Source organism: Mustela nigripes, chromosome 1, assembly GCF_022355385.1.
Source record: "Mustela nigripes isolate SB6536 chromosome 1, MUSNIG.SB6536, whole genome shotgun sequence".
Lineage (NCBI taxonomy): Eukaryota > Metazoa > Chordata > Mammalia > Carnivora > Mustelidae > Mustela > Mustela nigripes.
Genome location: NC_081557.1, coordinates 187891588 through 187917443, shown reverse-complemented (window position 1 = coordinate 187917443; position 25856 = coordinate 187891588). Strand labels below are relative to the sequence as shown.

The 25856-nt window shown below is 37.1% G+C and overlaps 1 pseudogene; it reads left to right on the top strand.

The window, feature by feature from the left end:
* The first annotated feature begins 10038 nt into the window (after positions 1-10038).
* LOC132028662 (L-lactate dehydrogenase B chain-like) lies at positions 10039-20553 on the top strand (annotated as a pseudogene).
* Positions 20554-25856: the final 5303 nt, after the last annotated feature.

Sequence of the window (25856 nt, the reverse complement as noted above, 5' to 3'; positions counted from 1 at the left end):
TATGGCCCAGTCTTGGCACACTACCGCACTAAAGAAACAGGCTAGCAACCGAAAGTAATTAAAAAGTAATTCCGCCTTCCTAAGAATATGAAATGAACTACGAGTTTGTAACCCTTAGTGACACTTCAAGAAGCTCTTGTCTCCCTTCCTGTCCTCTCATGTTTCTCTCTCAAACCTAGCTCTATGTCTCTTAATTTTTTTTGTCTTTTTTGGGGGGGTCTTTTTTTTTTTTTTTTTGGTCCTTTTCCTTCCAAAAATCTAGGAATTTCCAGAACAATTGAACTTACCTTGATGGGCCAAAGTAGCAGGGAAGTTAGCTCAACAAGATAAGATCCTTTTTGTAAGCAGAAAGGGTGGTGGTAAATCAGTAATTTTTCTACCTATTACACGTTCATCTAACATCTGTTGAAAGCCTGTTACGTATGACAGACACTGTGGAGGCAGAGAGGACATAAGTGAGTAAGATATTGTCTTCAACTTCAGGAAATTCAAGTCCAGTAGAGGATACAGGCATATTATTATTATTATTATTATTATTATTATTATATTTTTAGAAGTAATACAATCTACAATTTTAAATCTTTCTGACTTTCTGACAGTGTGGCTTTAAATAGTATATTCGATTTTTTTTCTTCCAAATTTTTGTTTAAATTCTTGTTAGTTAGCATATAGTGTAATTTTGGTTTTAGGAGTAGAATTAGTGATTCATCACTTACAGTGCTTCTCACAATAAATGTCCTCCTTAACCCATCACCCATTTAGCCCATCCTCCCCCTCTCCCTGGCCTCCCTCCCCTCCATCAACCCTTAGTTTGTTCTCTATCGTTAAGAGTCTCTCATGCTTTACCTTCCCCCTTACCTTCTTTCTTTTTTTCCCCCTACCCACATGGTCGTCTCTTTTGTTTCCTAAACTCCATGTATGAGTGAAATCATATGGTATTTGTCTTTCTCTGACTTATTTTGTTTAGCATAATACACTCTAGCTCCACCACATCATTTGCAAATGGCAAGATTTCATTTTTTTTGATGGCTGAGTGATAGTCTATTATATATATCTTCTTATATATATAATCTTCTTTCTCCATTCATCAGTCAATGGATACTTGGGCTTTTTCCATAGTATGGCTATCGTTGATAATGCTGCTACAAACACTGGGGTGCATGTGCCCCTTTGAATCTGTATTTTTGTATCCTTTGGGTAAATACCTTATTGCTGGGTTTTAAGGAAGTTCTATTTTCAACTTTTTGAGGAGCCTCCTTATTGTTTTCCAGAGTGGCTGCACTAGCTTTCATTCTCACCAACAATATTAAAGGGTTCCCCTTTCTCCAAATCCTCACCAATATCTCTTGTTTCCTGAGTTGCTAATTTTAGCTATACTGACAAGTGTGAGGTGGTATCTCATTGTGGTTTTGGTTTATATTTCCCTGATGATGAGTGATGCTGAATATTTTTCATGTGTCTGTTAGCCATTTGTGTGTCTTCTTTGGAGACATGTCTGTTCATGTCTTCTGCCCATTTCTTAACTGCATTATTTATCTTTTGGGTGTTGATTTTGACGAATCCTTTATAGATTTTGAATACTAGCCCTTTATCTGATATGTCATTTGCAAATATCTTCTCCCATTTGGTAGGCTGCCTTTCAGTTTTGTTGTTTCCTTTGCTGTGCAGAAGCTTTTTATCTTGATGTGGTCCCAATAGTTAATTTTTGCTTTTGTTTCCCTTGCCTCTGGAGCTGTGTGTAGTAAGACTTTGATATGGCCGAGGTCAGAGAGGTTGCTGGCTGTCTTCTCCTCTAGGATTTTGATGGTTTCCTGTTTTATATTTAGGTCTTTCATCCTTTTGAGTTTCTTTTTGTGCATGATGTAAGAAAATGGTGCAGTTTCATTCTTCTGCATGTGCCTGTCCAGTTTTCCCAACACTATTCGTTGAAGAGACTTTCTTTTTTCTATTGGATATTCTTTCCTGCTTTGTTAAAGTTTAGTTGACCATATAGTTGTGGGTCCATTTCTGGGCTCTCTATTCTGTTCCATTGTTCTGTGTCTCTGTTTTTTTGTGCCAGTACCATGCTGTCTTGATGATGACAGCTTTGTAATGTAGTTGAAGTCTGGAATTGTGATGCCTTCCACTTTCCTTTTCTTTTTCAGGATTGTTTTGTCTATTTGGGGTCTTTTGTGGTTCCCTACAAGTTTTAGAATTGTTCTAGCTCTGTGAAAATGATGATGGTAATTTGATAGGGATTGCATTAAATGTATAGATTGCTTTGGGTAGTATAGACATTTTAGCAATGTTTGTTTTTTCAATCCATGAGCGTGGAATGTCTTCCCATTTCTTTGTGTCCTTGTCAATTTCTTTCATAAGTGTTCTCTAGTTTTCAGAGTAGAGATGTTTTACCTCTTTGGTTAGATTTATTCCTAGGGATCTTACTGTTTGTGGTGCAGTTGTAAATGAGATCAATTCCTTAATTTATTTTTCTGTTGTAGAGAAATGCAACAGATTTCTGTACATTGATTTTATATACTACAACTTTACTGAATTCACATATTAGTTCTAGCAATTTTTTGATGGAGTGTTTCAGATTTCCTACATAGAGTAGCATATCATCTGCAAATAGTGAAAGTTTGACTTCTTTCTTTGAGTTTGGATGTCTTTTACTTCTTTTGGGTGTGTGATTGCTGAGACTTAGACTTCCAGTATTATGTTAGATACTGATGATGAGAGTGGACATCCCATCCTGAGAGGTCTTGTTCCTGACCATGAAGGAAAATCTCTTAGTTTTTCTCCACTGAAGATGATATTAGCTATGGGTTTTTCATAAATTGACTCTTATTATGTTGAGGTATTTTCCATCTATACCTACTCTGTCCGGGGTTTTTATTAAGAATTGATACTTTATTTTGTCAAATGTTTTTTCTGCATCTATCGAGGGGATCATATGGCTCTTATCCCTTCTTTTATTAATGTGGTATATCACGTTGATTGATTTGCAAATATTGAATCACCCTTCAGTCCAGTAATAAATCCCACTTGTTTGTGGTGAATAATTATTTTAATGTACTATTGGATTCAGTTTGCTAGTTCTTGTTGAGAACTTTTGCATCCGTGTACATCAGGAATATAATTCTCCTTTTTAATGGGGGTTTTTATCTTGTTTTTGAATCAAGGTAATGCTGGTCTTGTAGAAGGATTTGGAAGTTTTCCTTCCATTTTTATTTTTTGGAAGAGTTTGAGAAGAATTGGTATTAACTCTTTAAATGTAGAATTCCCTTGGGAAGCCATCTGGCTCTGGACTTTCTTTTGTTGGGAGATTTTTGATTACTGATTCATTTTCTTTGCTGGTTATGGGTCTGTTCAAATTTTTGATTCCTTCTGTTTCTGTTTTGGTAGATTGTATGTTTCTAGGAATTTGTCCATTTCTTCCAGATTGTACAGTTTGTTGGCATGTAATTTTTCACAATATTCTCTTATAATCGTTTGTATTTCTGTGGTGTTTGTTGTGAGCTTTCTTCTTTCATTCATAATTTTATCTATTTGGGTCCTTTCTCTTTTCTTTTTGATAAGTCTGGCTAGGGATTTATCAACTTTATTAATTCTTTCAAAGAACCAGTTCTTAGTTTCGTTGATTTGTTTACTGTTTTTTGTTTTGTTTTGTTTTAATATCATTTATTTCTGCTCTAATTTTTATTGTTTCCCTTCTTCTGTTGACTTTAGGTTTTATTTGTTGTTCCTTTTCTAGGTCCTTAAAGTGTAAGATTAGGTTGTGTGTTTGAGAATTTTCTTGCCTCTTGAAATAGAGGTACACCTATATTGAAATATACTTCCTTTTTAGGATGGCCTTTGCTACATGAGGATACAGGCATATTAGACAAATGATTGTAACTGGTAGATCAGACATATGAATGGAGTTCCATATCAGGCCATGGGTGATATGACAGAGGAGAAGACCTTGGCTTTAAGAACAAGTTATAGTTTATCAAGTGGATAATTTTCTAAGCTAGAAATGGCCCATTTGATTCTATCTCCTTACTCTCTCTTCTACTCATCTCTTCCCACCCACCCACATTACTATTATTTATGTTAGCATACCTTTCACTTTGAAATTATCCAGCCTAGCTTCTAATTTGTCTATAATCTGGCATTTTTTGAAATTATCTACCATATTTCCTGTAGTCTAGATAAGCAGTTTTCAAATTTTTTTTTGTCTCTAAGAATCCTTTACACTATCAAAAATTATTAAGGATTTGAAAAAGCTTTTGTTTATATGCATGATAGTAGTATTTGCCATATTAGAAATTAACACCAAGGAATTTAACAATTAAGTTAAAAATTTTAAGATAAAAAATCTCATTTCATGTTAACAATATTTTTATTAAAAATACATTTTACAAAACTAAACAAAATTTAGTGAGAAGAGTAGCATTTAAAATATTTTTGCAAGTCTCTGTAATGTTTGATTTAATTGAAGACAGATGGGTTCATATATCTATTTCTACTTTCAATCTGCTGGGATGCCCATATCATTTAATCTCTGTGAGTGTACACTATATACTCACAAAAGAATGGGAGTGCACAGTATTATTATTAAAATATTTTTGACCTTGCAAACCTTCTAAAATGGTGCTGGGGACCCTAGAGCTTCTTGTGCCAGCTTTTGAGAACTGTAGGTATAGATCTTCTTAAAGTAGAAATCTGATCATATTTCCCCCCTGCTTAAAATCTTTCAGAGTGTCTCTTTTGCCAAAAGAATAAAATAAATGAAGGACTGGGAAGACACTAAGATGACTCCTAGATTTTAGGTTTAGGTAATTAGATAAACAAAACAGAAAAAAACTTAGGTGTTTTTTTTTTTTTTTTAGTCATGGCTTTTGGGTGAATACTGGTTAACTACTGTGCATAACAAATAACTCAAAAACTACAATGGCTTAAAATAGCATTTGTTATATAACACCAAAGATGTTATCTACAAAAGAAAGAATCGATAAGCTGGAACTCATTAAGGAGGGGACAAGATGTCATGAACACTGAGTATTATATAAGATGATGAATCACTGACCTCTACCTCTGAAACTAATAATACATTGTATGTTAATTAATTGAATTTAAATAAAATAAAAAGTGAAAAACCTTGGGTGGAAGACAATAAGAAAATTAGAAGACAAGCCACAGACTAGGGAAAAAACAGTTGCAAAAGTCACATCTGATAAGGGTCAGCTAGCTAAACTATAGACAGAACTCTTAAAGCTCAACAATAAGAAAATAAACAGCCCATTAAAAGATGGGTCAAAACCCCAAAAAGATTCCTCACCAAAGAGGATATACAGATGGCAAATGAGCATACAAAAAAGTGCTCCCTCATCCTGTGTCCTCAGGAAAATGAAAATTGGAACAACAATGAGATATCACTACTCACTTATTAGAATGGCCAAAATCCAGAATACTGACAACACCAAATGCTGACAAGGATGTGGAGCAATAGGAACTCTCATTCATCGCAGATGGGAATGTAAAATGCTGTAATGACTTTAGAAAACAGTTTGGCAGTTTCTTACAAAACTAAACATACTCTTACCATAAGATCCAGCAGTCGTCTTCCTTGATATTTCAACTCAAAGGAGTTGAAAACTTATGTCTACACAAAACCTGTACAAGGATGTTTCTGGCAGCTTTATTAATAATTGTGAAAACTTGGAAACAATCAAGATGTCTTCCATTTGGTAAATGGATAAACTGTAGTACATCCAGACAATGAAATTTTATTCAGAGCAAAAAAGAAATGAGCTATCAAGTTACAAAAAGAAATGGAGGAAACTTAAATGCATATTACTAAGTGAAAGAAGCCAATATGAAAAGGTTACATATTGGATGATTCCAATTCTATGTCATTCTAGAGAAGGCAAAACCAGGGAGACAACAACAAGGTTATTTTCTGCCAGGGCTGTATGTGTGTTGGGGGACAGATGAATAGGCAGAGGACAGAGGATTTTTAGGACACTGAGAATATTCTGTATGATATTATAATGATGGATACATGCATGTTATCATACATTTGTCCAAACTCATAGAATGTACAATACTGAGAGTGAACTCTAAGGTAAACTGTGGACTTTGGGTAATTATAATGTGTCAATGTAAAGCCACACTTATTAAAAAGAATCTACCACTCAGGTGGGGGATGTTGATAATGAGGAAGGCTATACATGTGTGAGGATGGGGGGGCATATGGGAAATCTCTGTACTTTCTCTTCAATTTTTTTTTTTATAAATCTAAAACTGCTCTAAAAATACAAAGGCTTTAAAAAAAGGGCATTTAAAAAATAATTTCTCACATGATTACAGGTTGGTTGGGCCCAACTAAGATGATTTTGACCAGCTTGGTTCCATTTTTTCCTAGTAAGTCAGACCAGTATGCCTTCTTTGGGTTACTTCAACATATTTTAGAATTCCATTTTTAATTTATTAAATGTGCCTTTGAGGATTTTACTTTGGATAGTTTTCTTAGTGATTGCTTTAGCTATTACAGTAAAATACATAACTAACTACAACCTATTACATGTCACTGTATTACCACTTTAAAAGGCGTATTGAAGCCTTATTTTCATTTAGGTCTCTTTACTTCCCCACTTTTAAAATACAATTGTCTTAAGTATTTCCTCTCCATACATTGAGTACCACATTAGATGGTGTCATAGTTTTTGCTTTAACCATCAAAAATGGTTACAAATATCCCTGAGTAGGATAGTCTATTATATTTACTCAGCTTTCATCCATTCTGATTTTCTTTCCCCTCCAAAATTCCAGCCTTCTTCTGTTATAGCCTATCTGTTTGAAGAGAGTTTTTTAGGCCATTCTTTAATGGCAGGTCTGCTAGTAACAAATTCTCTTACTTTTTTTTTCCTATGAATATCTTTATTTCCTCTTCATTTCTGAAGAACAGTTTCCCAGATATAGAATTGATGTCGACAGTTCTTTATTTCAGCCCTTGAAAATGTTGTGCACTTCCTTCTGGCCCCCCATGGTTTCAGATGAAAAACCTGCTGTCATTAGAACTGGTGTTCACTTATAGGCATACGGTAATATGTTGTTTTTCTCTGGTTGCTTTGAAGATTTTTTTTTTCCCTTTGTCTTTAGTTTGCAGAAGTTTAATTATGATGTGTCTTGGCATGGATTTGCTTGCACTTATATTTTTTGGGGTTTGTTCAGCTTTTGGAATCTCTATGTTTCTGTCTTTTTGCCAAATTTGAGAAGTTTTCAGCTATTTTTTTCTTTGAACACTGTCTTTAGCCCCACAGTCTTTCTCCTCTCCTTCTGGGACTGCAATGATACAAATGTTAGACCTTCTGTTAATGTCTCAAAGATCTCTGAGACTCTGTTCATTTTTTTTAATCTATTTTTTTCTGTTGTTCAGTTTAAGTAAATCCTACTGATCTGTCCTCAAGTTTAAGGATTCTGTTCTCTATCATCTTCATATACGATTGAGCCCATCCAGTAAGGTGAGTCTTCTCTTTCTTTCTTTCTTTTTTGTTATTGAATTTCCATTTGGTTCTTTAAATAAATTCTATTTCATTGCTGAGATTTTTCTACTTTTCATTTGTTTTTAGAGATTTTGTAATTGCTCATTCAAGCATTTTTCTTATATACCTGCTTTTAAATCCTTCTTAGATAATTCCACCTTCTCATTCAACTCAGCTTTGGTGGCAGACAATTATCCTTTCTTATTCAAGTTGTGATTTTCCCATTTTTTCAATGATGAGTGATTTTTTTATTGTGTCCTGGACATTTTGGATATTATGTTAGAAGATTTTTGGTTCTATTTAAATCTTCTCTTTTAGCTGCAGTCACCTTATTTCAGTTTTAGTATGTTGGTTCTGGCTTATTTATTTTTAATATTTAATTAATTAACTAATTAATTAAGAGAGACAGAGAGAGTACAGGGGGAGGGGCAATGGAAGAGGGAGAGAGTATCTCAAACAGACTCCCCTGCTGAATGTGGAGCTAGATGTGGGTGTCAAAGTCACCACCCTGAAATCATGATCTGAGCTGAAATCAAGAGTCGGATGTTTAACTGACTGAACCATCCAGTCACCCCAGTTCTAGGTTACTTATGTTTAATGTAGCTTCAGTGACATTTTATTTTATTTATTTATTTTTAATTTAAATTCAGTTAGCCAACATTCATCATTAGTTTCAGATACAGTGTTCCGTAATTCATCAGTTGTGTATAACACCCAGTGAGTACCATATCACATGCCCTCCTTAATGTCCATCAAGAAGTTATTCCAACCCCCATTCACTGCCCCCCACCAATCCTCAGTTTTTTTTCCTAGTGCTAAAAGTCATGGTTTTTCTCCTTCTCTGATGACTTCCCATTCAGCTTTCCCTCCCTTCCTCTATGATCCTCTGTACTGTTTTTTATATTCTATACATATATATATATTCCATATATGAGTGAAACTATATAATTGTCTTTCACTGATTGACTTATTTTGCTCAGAATAATACCCTCCAGTTCCATCCACATCAAAGTAAATGGTAAGTATTCATCCTTTCTAATGGCTGAGTAATATTATTGTATATATGAACATCTTCTTTATCCATTCATCTGTTGAAGGACATCTCTGCTTCTTCCACAGTTTGGCTATTGTGGACATTGCTGCTACGAATCCAGTGACATTTAGTTTTCAGAATGCTTTCAATGCATTCTGGTCTGTTTTGTTCTTCCTGCTGTTGGAGCTCCCATTTGGTCCCTGCTTGTGACACTTATGGGGACAGAAAGTACTTCCTTGGGCCTTCCAGTGTCAGGAGGTAGTGATGGGGGATGTCAGACCTGTAAGAGGGAGAACATTTCACCTGGCTTGTTTTTTGGTCAGATAGTGCCAGTGTGCTTTCTGCTCAGGCTCTGCTTTTGCAGGAAGAGAGTGCCTCCTGAGGCTGTCTTCTGTCGCTGAGGGAAAAGTCAGGAGTATCACTTTTGGGTTATTCTTTGCCATTGGGTGGAGAGGGACAGAAGATAGCAGCAGTCTCCTACTACTGTGTGGGAGGCTGGAACAGCCTGGGCTTGCGTTGCCTTCTGCCTTTGGGTGGAGGCTGGGAGGTATTCTGGTAGCATTTTTTTTTTGGCAGGCACTCTTCCAAATTTTTATTTAAATTCAATTTAATTAACATATAATGTAGTATTGGTTTCTAGAGTAGAATTCAGTGATTTTTCACTTACATACAACACCCAGTACTCATCACAAGTGACCTCCTTTTTTTTTAAGCATTTTTTTTTTAAGATTTTATTTATTTATTTGACAGACAGAGATCACAAGTAGGCAGAGAGGCAGGCAGAGAGAGGGGGAAGCAGGCTCCCTGCTGAGCAGAGAGCCCGATGCAGGGCTCGATCCCAGGACCCTGGGATCATGACCTGAGCCGAAGGCAGAGGCTTTAACCCACTGAGCCACCCAGGCGCCCTACAAGTGACCTTCTTAATGCTCATCACCCATTTAACCCATTCCTTCCCCCTCAACACCCCCCACCCCAAAACCCTCAGTTTGCTTTTAACTTTCCTCCTCTGTGTTCTCACAATGTCCTGTATTGGTATTTATAACATCACTTATTAATTATTGGCTTTTTTATTCAGGCTATGACCCCAACATTCAATTATAATGCCTAATATGTTATAGGCACATAATAACTGAGAAATGAATGGATGGTGAAATTTGATATTATGCAAAGGTGGCTGAAAACAGGAAACCATTATAAACTTCTGAATTGAGTTATGACATGATGAGAGTTGTGTTCTAGGAAGACTGTACCATTACTATAGATGAAGTGAGAAATGCACTCCTCTTTCAACACAATAACTACTTTCTTCCTCTTGGAAGACTTCCATGATAATCAGTGTTTTTCATGCAGTTAAACACAATTATATAGTGTGGGCAGTGAAACCCATAGATATATAAATCTGTGAAGGTACAGAATTAATGAAAAACAGTGAACTCTCATCCAGTTTTATTCCTAGTGAGAGTGCTAATTATGTAAATGAACGATGTCAGATCACATATGACAATAGAACTCAGACTTAGAAGCCCAGGAAGCTGTGCCAGACCTCTGAAGCAACTGGCCCAGAATAGTCAGGACTGGTCAATGACCCCCAACTTTCCTATTTTTGCCACTACTTCCAAATCAGGACCAACCAGAGAAAGCCAGGTATGTTCTTGAACCCATCAGGTAGTATGCTCTGCTTCTAGGTAGTTTACCTTCATCTTCCCTATGCCAACAACTTCCAATACGAGCATGTCTGATGCTCTTCCTTCTTTTTCTTACTATAAGCTTTCCTGCTCCCTGCCTGCTTCTGCATCTTTGCCAAACATAGGAGATGATGACTGACTCCCTTGGCACAGCAAACTCTGAATAAAATAGTCTCTGTTCTTATATGGGTGATCTTCATTTCTTTCTACACCAGAAATAAAACGGTCCATGGGAAGCTGACCTAAGGTAGTTAGGGTTGACTACAACAAACACCATCCTGGGCAATGGGGACATTCTTGACAACTGGGGAAGCTACTTTATCTCAGTTGCCTTATATATTTCAGTAGAGTTGGTGGTAAAAAGTTCTAGTGCATAAATCTTAACTCAGTTGTCACAGATCCAAATCATAGTTCCAAGTATGTCAATAGAATAAATCAGGGAAAGCATTCTTTTATTAACTGCTACCCAATGTTTCATCCCCTAGAAGTTCTGCCTTTTGGTTGGTGTTAAGTTCTGTTGATTTGTCAATTAATAAGATTTTAGATTTTTTTTTCTTCTCTGTCATGTTGTCACTTACCCTTGCCCATGTTTTCATCTAAGTGATCCTTGTGAGCCTCTTTGCACTTTAAATCATTTCGTACTCTAAGCTTATGTTGATCTTCCCCTAACTTCCATCATTAGTAATTTCCTCAGGAACTTAACTCTATCTGTAAACTTTTTTTGAAGAATTTTTGTATTTATTTTCGTGAAGGAGGGGCAAAGGGAGATAAAGAGAGAAGGAAACTCAAGCAGACTCCAGGCCATGTGTGGCACCAGATGCAAGGCTCGATCTCATGACACTGAGATCATAACCTGAGCAGGAACAAAGAGTTGGACGCTTAACCGACTACACCACCCGGCACTCACATCTGCAAGCTTGAATTGGCATTTGTGCCCTCCATCACATGGCTTCCTTAACTAAACTAGCACCTGTGTCCTCCTGTTCTCCTCCGCGTTCTGGACTCCTATCCATGTCGTGTTGATTCCATATTTATGTCTTTGGTTGTTCTGTGGCTTGTTCTGCAATGCCTTCTTCGTTCCTTTCTGTGTATCCCCACTTAAACCACTCTCTAACTATGGCTTTGTCTCTCAGTAGTCTAATCTCTTATACTACATCCTTCCATGGTAACCTTGCTCATGCTGTGAACTTAGTTTTTCTGTAAGATTCTAGACTGGAGTTGACCCTAAGTGAAGCTGTAGGAGATTTGGGAGGCAGAGACTAAAGCAGTAGTCATTATACTTGGAAAGTTGTCATTGGTTAGAGGCAGTGTATACAGATGCTAAGACGCCAGCAGTTTCTGGTTCATACCTGCATTTCTCCACTCTGCTTTTAGCTCTTCCTAACTGCCTGCCCTATTGACCAACAGCAGCCCCAGGCCCACCACCAGCTGGTTTGCTGTAAGCTCCTAGAGGCAGTGGCCCCAAAAAGCTAACAATTCTCCATAGTAGATACAACAGCCTCCTTTACAGTATTGGTCCAGCCAAACATGCCTCAGTCCTAGATTCACTTGTGATTTAGGAACAAAATACTAGAATCTTTTCTCATGTACCCACTACATCTCAGACCTGGCCATATATTATCTGATCTTTTTCTTCCACATTCTCACTGAATTCTTATGACTTTGGGGGTCAAAATCTGATTTTATTTTTTTTTTCAGATTTTCTTTATTTATTTGACAGACAGAGATCACAAGTAGGCAGAGAGAGAGAGAAGGAAGCAGGTCCCCACCAAGCAGAGACCCCAATACAGTGCTCAATCCCAGGACCCCGAGATCATGACCTGAGCCAAAGGCAGAGGCCTCAACCTACTGAGCCACCCCGGTGACCCAGAAATTATGTGTTTTATTTTAGAGAAGAATATAATTGTTTGAAAAGTAACTTACTTAAAAGTATCTTGACATGAAAAATATAGAATTATAAAATTATGGTTCTGAATATGCTGAACTCTCACAATCTGAGATTTCCAGAGGAAAGATTCTTCCAATATTTTTAATATGAAAGTTTTAGGATATGTCCCTATTGATTTTCTAAATGTTCATAATATTTTATTCCTTCCATTTCTATTTTTATTAAGCAATTATTTTCAAAACCTAGAGACAAATGCCTTTGCTTACATCACATATTTATTTTTATAATGCATGAAAAATCACACATATGATGTATAAAACTTTAGGATATATTATCATTTCTGCAGACTTAACAGTAATGTCTCATTGCTCTGTGATAGCTAGATGTGAAATGTATAATTTTTATATGATTAAAAATGATTTGCCATCTTGATAATCTAGAGATCTTCTACCTGTTGTATCTTTAAAAACAAAAATCATTTATTTTCAGGGAGGGGGTGAGATAGAGAAGGGGGGAGGGGCAGAGGGAGTCTCAGGCAGACTTCTGCTGAGTGCAGAGTCCAAAGCAAAGCTCCATCCCAGGACCCTGAGATCATGACCTGAGCTGAGATCAAGAGTCAGTGGCTTAACCAGCTGAGCCACACAGGTGCCCCTCAACTGCTGCACCTTTTAAAAAGGATTCTATCTTGGTTTACAGTAATTAAAAAATTCCTCTTATATTTTTAGTTGGATTTAAATGTGAAAGTTTGAGACTAGGGGTAGAGACTAATGTCTTTAGAAGATCTTGATTCTGCCAATACTATATTATATTGAGCTGTGTCAAAACAGATCAAAGAAAGTGGAGAGAGAGATAATCCCTTGTAAATATAATGATAAAATTATCTGTAAATATAAATGAGAACTGAATATTCAAACTAATTGTGTTCATATATTATAGATACTCAAACCATCACCATTTTCTCCATGAATAAACAGCAGGTTTTATTATTGTTCTTCTTACCCAAATTATCTAGGCTATTTTTAATCTTCCACTTTAATCTTCTAGGGTAGGCGTGGTCATACAGGAGGTATACATACATACAGGAGGTATACATACACGCTGCCAAGTGAATATTCCAGCTTTATTCTACTGCCAAGATACAATTTGTAACAAACCTGCTGATATGATTTTGCATTCTCTGCAGAAATCACTCTGTGGTAAACCAGTTTTTTGGCCACAGCAGTATCCCCTGCTAAGAGCTAAATAAGCCATAGTATTGAGAAGCCAGGCTGGAATTTAGCTGTTTAATTGTTTTCATGTGTTTGCATTAGCATGGGCATGAACACTGAGAAGTCAACATAGGAAGACTGGAGTTGGAATCTGGGTCTTGTTCTCATAGAGCTAAAGCTAAAATGTCCCCTAAGCCTCTGTTTCTCAGGGAAATATATTCGGTTACTTTTGAAGAAAAGTAAAGTTATTTTAAGGAAAGACGCTCTCTAGTCCAGTTATACTTCTACTTCCTTCTCTTTTCTCTTGGCATTTCCTAGAACCTTGCAAGAATCCAAGTAAATTAATGCTAAACTTTTACTACCAAAAAACAGCTTTCAGAGCTACTCATGTGACGTGCACTTTATATTCTTGCTTCTATCTCCCAAATCTACTTTATGAGATAAGGATATTATACCATATACTATTTTTCAAACAGCTTTATTGGGGGTATGATCAATAATCAAAGAACTGCATGTATTTAACACATGTAATTCAGTGGGTTTGAATACCCAAACACCTGTGCAAGCATCAATATAATCACGGTAACAAAGGCTCAAGAGAAGGAATTTGCTAAAGATCCCAGAGATAATAGGTGAGTCAGTAGGGATTTGAACACTGGTCTTTCTGACTTCAAAATTTATGCACCTTTCATTGCAATGCTGCCAAGTTATACTTTCACCTGGACTGATGTTTATGTATTGACATAGACTCGCTAGAGTTGTTAACATGGAAGACCTAGATTTTCTCCATCGAAAATTAAGACAAACACACTTATGAAACACAACTTTTGGAACTGGGCTGTCCAAAAAATCCAGAGTGTGTTCATTCAATTCAAGCAAAAGACACTTTACTCAGATATAGAGATAAGGAAATTCACACTGATGATTATGTCTTTTCCTCAGTTGTAAAGGCACATGGGACATTGTACGAATAGCAGGAGTGAATCAAGAAGGCCTGCTTTCCCAAATTGCCACAGAATCACACATCATACTTTGTGTGATGGATGGGTCATTCTTTCTAGGGGATATGATATCATCTTATTAATACCTCTTTTAAAGCAGGAGTGAGTTATAAACATGTGTATATATGGTATTAGATGTATTAAACTGCTTATTACACTTTATTTTCATATATTTGTCTTTCTCCTAATTATGTGCTTATGGTAATATGTACTGACATTTGGAGGTGTTGTAATCACTGAAAATATAATCTTTCTTAAGTTTCCAGCATGTTGACATACATGTGAGGGGTTAAAGTTAAATTGAAAAAAACCCCCAAAAAAACAACCTGATTCCTTTCCAATAAAAAAATAACAATTTTCACTTGGACAATTTGGTCACTATAAAAGATGTTTTGAAAAAAATATATAAAAATGAGCTTTAGGGACGCCTGGGTGGCTCAGTTGGTTGGGCGGCTGCCTTCGGCTCGGGTCATGATCCCGGCGTCCTGGGATCGAGTCCCGCATCGGGCTCCTTGCTTGGCGGGGAGCCTGCTTCTCCCTCTGCCTCTGCCTGCCACTCTGTCTGCCTGTGCTTGCTCTCGCTTCTCTCTCTATGACAAATAAATAAAATAAAAAAAAAAAATGAGCTTTAACACCACAAACCAGATGACTTCTGCCGTTATTTGGTGGATTGATAAAGCTATTTAAAAGAAAACCTTACAAATGGTGCTGCATGTGTGAAAAATGAATGGAGAAATAAATGTTTGATATTTTGTACTATCTATTGTAGAGGAATTAAGGTGTGCATAGCAATATAGTCTAGCATTTCATAGGTGAAGAATAACAAAACAATTGTATTCATATATAGACATTTTCAAGAAAAAAGTTTTCCTTTTAAAGTATATACTGAAAACCTAATTTCATATAGTAATCAGGGTTATATCTCCACAATTTTGAAGTCATGGTTAAAAACAAACAAACGGACAAACAAACTCCCCAAATACTGGTTACCAAGTGTTAAATGACTTCCTTTCCCTCTAGCCCTAATTGGGATCCTATTTCAATGGCTGATGGTTTATTTTACTTCTTGCTTAAAATAGCTAGACAAAGAGACCTTACAGAACAAAGCCTAAAAGTATTATTATGTAGCAGATTGTATTTTTGAAAAAAGAAAATGGTTGTAAAATAACTCCCTAGCCTCATGCACTTTCAGAACCCATAAAAATTCTAATTAAAAAAAAAAAAAAGTCTAATTCTCTCCCTTCCCTTGAATTTGGGTTGGATTGCAACTACTTGACTAACAGAATGTAGTTGAGGTGACTTTGCTTGATACGAGCTAAGAACACACCAGAAGCTTCTATTTGGTTCTCATGGGATGATTGTTCAGGGTGAAGTCAGATTATGTAAACTGACCAATCCCTGTACCCGCCCTCCCCCATACACATGTGTTGTGAGGAAATCCAAATTAGCTACATGCAGAGAGCAGAGAGAAATATTGAATCTGCATGGAGAGAGATCTATGTCCAGCCATCTTAGTTGTTCCACCTCTGAATTGTTCCAGTCTAGCTACTGGGTACTGTATGCAAATGAGTGATTGTGCCAGAACCATGAGCCAATCCCTTTCTGAATTCCTGACCCATAATCATGAAAGATAATAAAATGATTGTTGTTGTCTTAAGCAACTACATTTTGGGGTGATTTATTATGCAGCAATAGATAATTGGAGCAGAATTTGATGCAGAAATGGAGTGCTGATATGATAAAAACATAATGTGGACACAATCCTTTAGGAAGAGACTGTTAAGTGAAATCCCGAAGCACCTAGAGAGGTTGTTACTGAAAGCTGGAAGGAACTCAAGGAGAGTGTTAGCAAAAGCCTAAAGGGCTTCAAGAAGTCTGTCTGTGAGGGCTTAAAGCAAAGTGAGGAAAACATAATTGGAAGCTGAAGAAAAGGGAATCCTTGTTCCCTTTGTTATGGACTGGCAGCAAGTTTAGTGAAACTCTTGCCTATGTAAATGTGGAACACAGACTGTGTGGCTGATGAACTCAATGATCTGGTATTTCTTGCTGCCTAAACTACAATGAAAATGGACCGATGAACTAATGAACTAATTATTTAGTTTTGAATGGAATTCACAGAAAATTCAAAGGATTCAGAGCAGTCTTTGTAGAAAGCAAATTGTTCTCAAATTTAAAAAGGGCTTTAAGGGATGCCTGGGTGGTTCAGTTGGTTGTGTCCAACTCATGATTTTGGCTCAGGTCATGATCTCAGTGTCCTGGGATTGAACCCTGTGTTGGGCTCTATGATGGGTGTGGAGCCTGCTTAAGGTTCTCTCTCTCCCTCTCCTCTCCCCTCCCCCCAATCTCTTTCTCTCTCTTAAAAAAAGAGAAAAAAAAAGAGAGAAAGAGAGAGAGAGAAAGATGATTTAGGATAAAGATCTAAGGGATAGAGATAGGGCTATTCTTTCTAAGACCCCAGAAAGTTCTAAGGCATCATATAGCACATGCAATACATGAGATTCCCTCAAGCCAGAAACACCCAAGCCAGATTCCCTCAAGCCAGAAACCTCCCTAAATCTTTGACCCATAGAAGCCATGGGAAATAACAAATTGATTGCTATTTTAAGCCATTTCAATTTGGAGTGATTTTTTCTTTGTCAAAATAGACAACCAGGACATATTCAAAAGATAAGAATAATGTATAAATAATAGGTATTCATTTTTTAAAGATTTTTGTTTATTTATTTGATAGAGATCACAAGCAGGAAGAGAGGCAGGCAGAGATAGAGAGGGGGAAGCAGGCTCCCCACCGAGCAGAGAGCCCAATGTAGGGCTTGATCCCAGGACCCCAAGATCATGACCTGAGCCAAAGGCAGAGGCCTCAACCCACTGAGCCACCCAGGTGCCCCAACAGGTACTCATTTTTAATTTAAATTAAAAAAATTTTTTTTTAAATTTTAATTTTTAAAAATGAGTTTGCCACTGGGAAGTAGGACAAACATTATTCAGGTATGTGGATATTAAATAAATGTAACATGCCTTATTTTACTTAAGAAATAAAAAGTTGGAGCAAAAATAAAAGCATATTTAAAGTTTAAATCACATTTTTTAAGTGTTGAATCATACATTCATTCTTTTCTATATTCCTTCATCATGAAATCAGAATTGGAATATTTTAGGCCAGGGAATTGCTTTCACACTATAGGTGTTGCAATATCTGACACCCTTTTTAGAAAGACAAGTGTTATAGACAGGGAGCCCATAAAAGTTCATTTTAATTAAGCACTTAATTTTCACCCAGAAGTGAAAGTTTCCACATGTAAGTAAAGTTTCTCACTATGTGGGCGTTCACAATGACTTGTTGAGAAAATTGATTCTAACTTTCACATAAATCTAAAATTGTAATTCTACATAAAATTAAAAATGAAAGGTGACTGGGGAGCCTGGGTGGCTCAGTGGGTTAAAGCCTCTGCCTTTGGCTCAGGTCATGATCTTGGGGTCCTGGGATAGAGCCCCGCATCAGGCTTTCTGTTCGGAGGGAAGCCTGCTTCCTCCTCTCTCTCTGCCTGCCTCTCTGCCTACTTGTGATCTCTCTCTGTGTTAAATAAATAAATAAAATCTTAAAATAAAAAAAAAAAGAAAGGTGACAGACATTTTGCCTTTCATTGATGATAGATACATATTGATTTAAATATAGCAATTTAGGGGCATTGGAGTGGCTCAGTTGGTTAAGTGTCTGCCTTTGGCTCAGGTCATGATCCCAGGGTTCTGGGATGGAGCTCCACATCCGGCTTCCTCCTTGGCCAGGAGTTTGCTTCTCCCTCTGCCTGACTCTCCTGGCTTGTGCTTGCTCTCTCTCACTCTTTCTCTCTCTCAATAAATAAATAAATAAATAAGCAAATAAATAAAGCAATTTAAAGAAATTCTACTGATGAAATTCATATGGGGTGTGTAGTTGAACTTTGCAAAGGGATAATGTGGTAGGACATCATAATATTCCAAATTTTCTATAAGCTTCTTTATTCTTCCCCAACCCTCCCCACCTCACCTTCCTTCTTTCCTCCTTCCTCTCTTTCTTCTCCTTCCTTCTTCTGTGATTTTGTTTTTTAGAGATTTTATTTATTTAATCAGCAGAGAGAGCGCACACGCACAAGCAGGTGGAGCAGAGGCAGAGGGAGAAGCAGGCTCCCCGCTGAGCAAGGAGCCGGATGCAGGACTGGATCGCAGGACCCTGGGATCATGACTTGAGCCGAAGGCAGACCCTTAACTGATGGAGCCACCCCCGTATCACCCTCCATCTGTGAGTACAAAGATAGTCAAAATTGTTTCTTTTTTCTTTGGTCCCTTTTTCATTTGTATCTATATAATGTGTTTAGCCTATTTGCTTGTTTATTTAAGAAGAAAACCCTTCACTGTGTTAAAAATGGGTGACCTAGGTAATTATTTCTGACTTCAGGAAGTTCACACTTTATTATAGTAAAAAGTCATGTACTGAGCTCATCGCAGTATCCTCAGACACTTAAATACAAGTAAAATGAGTGGTTTGCTTGAGACCACAGAGATGAGAGTGATTAATATTTTGGAGTGAAAGTGTGGTTTAAGCAGTGATATGCTAGATTTGACATGTACTGATGTGGGGATGAGTTTTATGGAAGAGATGTGTTTTGAATTGAGCCTTAAACGATAGGTAGAAGAGTTTTTTGTCAGGTTACAAGGGAGAACAGGCTGGGGAAGGGCACCAGGTGATAATCAGGGCGACTATTTACTGGGCACTAGCTGTGGGCTAGGTATTTGCTAAGTCAGCACTTACATACACTATCAGATCCATCCTTGAAGGGTCCTGCAAGGTAAGTTTAAGAAAACAGAGTATTTCTCTTATCACCATTTTGCATAGCCTGCTACTTTCTGAAATTATATATAAACTCTTCTGGCAGGAACAAACTCATTTTTTAGGCAAACTCACTGATAAATCCTCGATATTATACAATCTGTTGGCCCTTTAAGATATTTTGTATTAAGATATTATATTCAGAATATTAAATTCCAAGAGAGCAGTGAGTGATAAGGTTGACATAGCTAACACATAAAGTTGATTGAAGTTGTGACCTGCCCAGTGTTTTGGACCGACAAATTTGAGTGGACTGCAAGGGGAAGGCATTAGACAAAGTCAGCTGCCAGAAACAGACTGAGAGAAGAGTTTCACAGCATATTTAGCCAATAAAGAGATTAATATATAGAATACACAAGGAACTTCTGCAAAGCAACAAGGATAAGACAGGAAAGCTAATCTAAGTGGGCACAATGCACAAATAAGCAATTCCCAGAAGGAGAAATCTCAAATGACCAGTGACTATGAAAAAGAGATGCAAAAATGCTCCTTGCAGATCCTGCACTGAAGGAGAAGCAGGCAGGTAACATTGTCTTCCTCCTGCGACTCTCCCAGCAGGTTCTCTCTGGGCACAAACTCTTAAGGAAAAACTGATAGCGCCAGTTGCAGAAGAGGCAGTCATCCCAAACAATATCACTGTACTGGGTATTGGACAAGTTGGAATGGTGTGTTCCATCAGCATTCTGGAAAAGTCCCTGGCTGATGAACTTGCCCTTGTGGATGTTTTGGAAGATGAACTTGAAGGAGAAATGATGGATCTGCAACATGGGAGCTTATTTCTTCAGACACCTAAAACTGTGGCAGATAAAGATTACTCTGTGACTGCCAATTGATTGTGGCGGTGACTGCGGGAGTCTGCCAGCAGGGGGGAGAGTGCCGGCTGAAAAGGCTGAAAAACTAGGCATTCATCCCAGCAGCTGCTATGGATGTATTTTGGGAGAACATGGTGATTCAATTGTGGCTGTGTGGAGTGGAGTGAATATGGTAGATGTTTCTCTTCAGGAACTGAATCCAGAAATGGGAACAGATGGCAGTGAGAATCGGAAGGAAGTGTATAAGGTGGTGATGGAAAGTGCCTAAGAAGTCATCAGGCTAAAAGGATATACCAACTGGGCTATTGGATTAAGTGTGGCTGATCTCATTGAATCCATGTTGGAGAATTTATCCGGGATTCATCCAGTGTCAACAATGGCGAAGGGGATATATGGCATTCAGAATGAAGTCTTTCTGAGCTTTCTGTGTAATCTGAACACTTGGGGCTTAACCAGTGTGATTACAGAAGCAGAAGGATGATGAGGTTGCCCAGCTCAAGAAAAGTGCAGGTATCTTGTGGGACGTCAAGAAAGACGTAAAAGATCTGTGAATCCTGGCTTTTAGGCTGTAGAAATTTAAAACTACAATGTAATTAATTGTGAGCCTTTAGTTTTTCATCCATATACATGGATCATAGTTTGCTCTTATTTTCCTAAATATGTGAATCTGGGCTCACAGAATCAAAGCTGATGCTTGGTTTAATGCTTGCAATATGAGCCCTTAAACAAATAAAATTAACTATTGTAGTGTGCTTTAAAAAAAAAGTAAAAAAAAATAAAGAGATGCAAAACTTTACTAGAGAAAGCCCCCCGCAAATGCAAATTAAATAACCTAGCCTTCAGCAACTCAGAAAAGTATGTCACAATTTTGGTTAAACTAACACTTGGTGCTTATATTATTGTGATTATGTGAACATTATTCATATCTATGATTATATCTCATTTGATTTATGGCTTTTAAAAACATTTATTAAGGCATGATAAACAATACAAGGACACATTTAAAGTAGAAAATTTGATAAGATGTTACATAAGTTTATACCATTGAAACTATCACCATAATCAAGATAATGGACATACCCATCACCCTGAAAATTTCCTGTGTCCCTTTGGTGTCTTTCTGTACTACCATCACCTGATAGGCAAACGCTAATACGCCTTTTGTTGTGGAGATTAGTTTTCATTTTTAAGAATTTTGCATAATCAAATCATGGAGCATTAGTCTTTTTCTGTCTAGCTTCTTTCACTTATTTTGAGATTTTATAATTATTTTGAGATTTATTCTTGTTGTTGCAAATAATAAGTTTATTTTTATTGCTAAATTTATTCCACTGTATGGATATACTACTATTTATTTATCTATTCAATTATTACTGGGTGTTTGGATCATTTCTAGTTTTTGGTTATTACAAATAAAAATGTTATGAATATTCATGTCTGAATCTTTGTATGGTCATATGTTTCATTTCTCTTGGCTGGTTAGCTAGGGGTGGAATGGTCTCTTCAGATCCTTTTATATGGCAGGCACATGTTTGACTTTTTTTTTTTTTTTTTAAGATTTTATTTATTTGACACAGAGAGAGAGATCACAGTAGGCAGAGAGTCAGGCAGAGAGAGAGTGGGAGGCAGGCTCCCTGACAAGCGGAGAACCTGACGCAGGGCTTGATTCCAGGGACCCTGAGATCATGACCTGAGCCGAAGGCAGAGGCTTTAACCCACTGAGCCACCCAGGTGCCCCCCCCCTTTGCTCATTTTTAAGATTGAGTTTTAAAAATGTTCTTACTGTTGAGCTTTAAGTTCATCTCTGTACTTATGGGTACAAGTCATTTATAGATATTTGATTTACAAATATTTTCTCCCACTTCGTGGCTTTTATTCATTCTCTTAACTTTTGAAAAGCTTTCAAAAAACAAAAGCTTAACATTTTGATGAAGTTCATGTTACTAATTTTTTCCTTTGTAGATTGTGTTTATGGTCTTATATCCAAAAATCTTTGCCTAATTCAAGGTCACAGGGATTTTCTCCTGTGTTTTCTTTCAGGAGTTTTATGATTTTAGGCTTTATGTTTAGGCTTATGATCCATTTTGGATTAATCTCTGTGTATGGTGTGAGGTATAAGTCAAAGTTCTTTTGTGTGTATGTGTGTGTGTACGCACGCACGCGTGCACGTGTGGATTTCCCATTGTTCCAGCACTATTTGTTGAAGACTATCTTTTCTTTACTGAATTTCCTTTGCATCTTTATGGAAGATCAGCTTTGTGGGTCTATTTCTAGCTCTCCATTCCATTCTGCTAATTTATTTATGTATCTTAACTCTAATCTCACATTGTCTTTACTGTAGTTTTTTTTTCTTTTTTACTTGTCACAGTGAAGTTTATGAAAAAACACTGGTATGGAGACACAGAGATAGACAAATACATTTAGGTGGGGTGGCTCAGGTGAAATTGTGGCTTCTTTACATTGATGTCGTATTTGCTGAGGGCACAGGTCAAGCCCTCCATGGTTAGAGTGTACGTGTGGTCCTTTTCTGCCAGAAGCTATGTCCTTCATTTTGCGGTGCCACGGACATCACTGTAAATACCTGAAATGAATTTCTGGGCATCTAGAAAGATGGGCCAAATTTTGCTTGGATTTGGGGTCCCAGTGCCAGCTTGGTTCCGGGAGTAGCCAGTCGTGGTATCGGGGATCTTAGGTGTGTGATTCTCTACCTGTGCCTTGGAGTCTGCTAGCAACTTGCTGAACACTTCCAACTTCAGGTCTTTGTGGCTATGCTTGGTAGTATGTAGAGCCTATTAGACATGGCCCAACCCAGTTGGCATTACATGAGTGGGGTCTGGAGGGAAGGGCAGGCAACCAGTGCTCTAGCCCCAGGCCCCTCGGTTCTCCCCAAGGGTTTGGGGGGCTAAATAGTCTCTTCAGATCCTTTTACTATAGTCGTATTGTAAGTCTTGAAGTCAAGAAGTATTAATCTCTAAACTTTATTCTTTTAAAAATTTGTGTGGCTATCCTTTGCACTTACAGTGAATTTTGGAATCAGCTTACCAGTGTCTAGAAAAATCCTGCTGGGATTTTTTCCTTGGATTTAAAAAAAATCTGTGTATCAATTTGGGAAGAACTGATGCCTTAAAAATATTGAGTTTTATGACCTGTCAACAAAATACCTCTCCCCATTTATTTAAACTTTAATTTCTCTCAACAATGTTTTATAGTCGTTAGTGTAGTCTTTCATACTTTTGATTAGATTTATTCTTATTTGATCGTATTTGTCTTCTTTGATTTAGTGATATGTATTTGAATTTCCTGTATCTCTTCTTGTGACTTGATAGCTCATGTCATTTTAGTATTGAACAGTATTACATTGTCTGGATTTATCGCAGTTTATTTATATATTCACATTCAATAGAAGGTCATCTTGGTTGCTTCCAAGTTTTGAAAATTGTGAATAAAGTTTCTATAAACATCCTTGTGCAGGTTTTTGGGTGGACATACGTTTTCAACTCATTTGCATAGATAACAAGTAGCATGATGGCTGGATCATGTGGTAAGAGTATGTATAGTTCTCCAGTGGTGTCTGGGGGTGGCTCAGTGGGTTAAGCCTCTGCCTTCAGCTCAGGTCATGGTCTCAGGGTCCTGGGATTGAGCCATGCATGGAGCTCTCTGCTCAGTGGGGAGTCTGCTTCCCCCTCTCCCCCTGTGAGCCTCTCTGCCTACTTGTGATCTCTTTCTCTCTCCCTCTGTCAAATAAATAAATAAAATCTTAAAAAAAAAAGAGTATGCATAGTTCTCCAAAAAACTGCCAAACCATCTTCCAAAGTGGCTGTTGCATTTTGCATTCCCACCTGTGTGGATGAGCCCTCCTGTTGTTCCACATCCTCACCCATACATGGTGCTGTCAGTGTTTTGGATTTTGTCCATTCTAACAGGTGTTTAGTGGAATCTCATTGTTGTTCTAATTTGCAGTTTCCTAAACTTGTATGAACTTAGCAATGCTTATTTGCCACTGAGATTCCCCCACCCCAGTTTACTGAGGTACAATTTATATATAACACTAAGTTTAGGTGTACAATGTGTTGAGTTGATAAGCTTCTATATTGCAAAATGATCACCACCCTCATGTTAGCTAACACTTGTGTTATGTCACACAATTACCATTTGTGTGTGTGTGTGTGTGTATGTGTGTGGTAGAGACATTTAAGATATGCTCTCAAACAACTTTCAAGTATATAATACAGTATTGTTAACTATAATCACCATGCTCTACATTAGATCCCCAGAATTTGTTCATTTTAAAAGTGGAGTTTGTACCCTTTGACCAAGGTCTCCCCTTTCACCCCACCCTGCAAGCTCCTGGTAACCACGATTCTAGTCTCTGATCCTATGCGTATGACATTTTTAGATTCCACATATAAGTGATACTATAGCATGTTCGTCTTTTTTTGTTGAGCCTTTTTCTTTCATGGCTTATAGTATAGCCTGTTTTGTGTGCCCTTGAAAAGAATAGGTATTATGCTATTGTAAGGAACATTCTTTGATAGACCACTTTCTTTTATTGCCTACTGTCCAGTTTTTGAAAACCATTGATTTACATATATTGTCTTTTGTTTGTTTCAGGTAGTAGAATAAGTTCAGCCCCTGTTAATTCATCTGGGTTAGGAGCCCAAGTTCTCTAGGGTAATACTTCCCTGTTTCTTGGACTGTTTCTTTTCTTCCTTTTTGCTTTCCTTTGTTTTCTTTGTATCTGTCACTAAGTATCCTTAAACTTCATGTCAGAAATTTGAATTTACTCTCTCTGTATGTTCAGACACGTCAGGTAATCTTATTACTTCAATATTTGTCTTAGGGATTTCCTTTCTAAAACTTTCCTTCCTCTTCTTTCAATGTAAACTAGTTGCTGTCTTTGTTTTGGTTATTGTCTTGGGATTTCTGTTAACTAATAGTCTGTAAATATACTTCTTTACTCTTCTGTGTTTTTGTGGCCCTCTTACCTAAATTTTTCTTGTTTTAGTCCCTAGTTTTGGTGGAACACACCTTTCAGTAGCTTCCTGAAAATAAATACATGAGAAAAGATTTTTTCTTGAGAACTCATAGAACTGAAAATATCTTTATTTGATGCTCACATTTGATTTTAAATTTATATAGTTCCAGAATTCTAAGTTGGAGATGAATTTCCCTCAGAATTTTTATGTGTCATTTCCTCCAGAGTCCAATATTGCTGCTGAAAAGATTGATAACATTTTAAATTCCCATTCTTTTGCCTGCAATCTGTTTATGTCTTTGAAGCCTTTTGGGATCTTCTCTTTATCCCTGGTGTCAGAAAATTTGTCATTGATCCCAATTACTTAACACTTTTTAATCTAAAATATTATTTATTTAATTTCTGCAATAATCATGTAGAGTTTTCAAGAACTTGTTTCTTTTTCTTTTTTTGACGATTTTATTTATTTGACAGACAGAGATCACAAGCAGGCAGAGAGGCAGGCAGAGAGAGAGAGGAGGAAGCAGGCTCCCTGCTGAGCAGAGAGCCCGATGTAGGGCTTGATCCCAGGACCCTGTGATCATGACCTGAGCAGAAGGCAGAAGCTCAACACAATGAGCTACCCAGGTGCCCCTTGTTTCTTTTTCATTACATTCTATTTTCATATCATGAATTTAATATCTTCTATTATGTCTTTCAGGATATTAATTTCAGTGTTTAAAAGTTTTATTTTGTTCTTTGTATTGACTGTTTCTTGACCTTCATGTTTCTTACTTATTTTTGTCACTATCATTCGTGTCAAAGATTATGCTTTAGATACCTGGATTTTTTGCCTGTTTTGCCTGCTCATATTTAAGAATGAAGGATTTAAGGGCGCCT